The sequence below is a fragment of the Tupaia chinensis genome, unplaced genomic scaffold, assembly GCF_000334495.1.
Source record: "Tupaia chinensis unplaced genomic scaffold, TupChi_1.0 Scaffold140745_1, whole genome shotgun sequence".
Classification (NCBI taxonomy): Eukaryota; Metazoa; Chordata; class Mammalia; order Scandentia; family Tupaiidae; genus Tupaia; species Tupaia belangeri.
In genome coordinates this window covers 66,739-67,667 of record NW_006200615.1, presented here as the reverse complement: position 1 = coordinate 67,667, position 929 = coordinate 66,739, and the positions used below count along the sequence as shown (strand labels likewise).

General features: G+C 33.5%; 1 pseudogene; it reads left to right on the top strand.

The window, feature by feature from the left end:
• The window catches only part of LOC102502773 (DCC-interacting protein 13-alpha-like), an 11,560-nt pseudogene that overhangs the window by 4,744 nt on the left and 5,887 nt on the right, over window positions 1-929 (top strand).

The window sequence follows — 929 nt, the reverse complement described above, 5'->3', positions numbered from 1 at the left end:
GGCCCTCTCTCAAAAACACAACTGAGAAATAGAGCTCACCTTCCCCACGAGCTCTAAAGAATCAACTCCAAAAAATTAAGAAGGCATATATGATCTATCAGATGACCAAAAACAAGTGCAGAGGCACAAAAAATATGAAAAAAATATGTCTCCCCATTCTTTTCTTGTTTGCATTGTTTCAGTCAAGAGGTCTGATGGTTAGCCTCATAGGCTAACAATTTGTAAATAATTATACATTTCTCTCTTGCCATTTTTAGAACCTTCTCTTTGTCTTTGATTTTAACCAGCTATGATGTACCATTGAGAGAATCTTCTTAGGTTTATTATTTGGGATCCTTTGTATTTGTTGGGTCTGATATCTGAATATTTCTCTAGGTTTGGAAAGCTTTCTTCAAGTATTTCATAGGAGAGATTTTCAATGCTGTAATCATATTATTCACTTTCTGGAATACTAATTATTCAGATATTTGGGTCTTTAATACTGTCTAGTATTTCTGATAAGTCATCATCATTCTAGAGTTTTACTTTTTCATTCTTTTTGGTGGTTTTGTCTAAGTCAATGGCTTTGTCTTCTAAATCAGAGAGTCTATATTCTGCATGATCTAATCCACTATTAATACTTTCAAGGGAGGTTTTGAATTTTTGTATTAGTCTATCTCTGTAATACAAATGTTTAAATTGTGTGTGTGTGTGTGTGTGTGTGTGTGTGTGTGTGTGTGTGTTTCTCTTTACAAAATCCCTTTTTTCAGGTCTTGGAATGATTTCCTCATCTAGAGATTGTTGTATTCTCTTACATATCATTCAGTTTTGAAACTTTGAACATTCTGTATTCCTTTTCTGACATTTCTGTGAGTTCTTTTGCACTCTTTGGTTGAGGACAAATTGTTGTCTTCCTTGAAGGAGAGATTCTTCTCTTTCTTTCTTTCTTT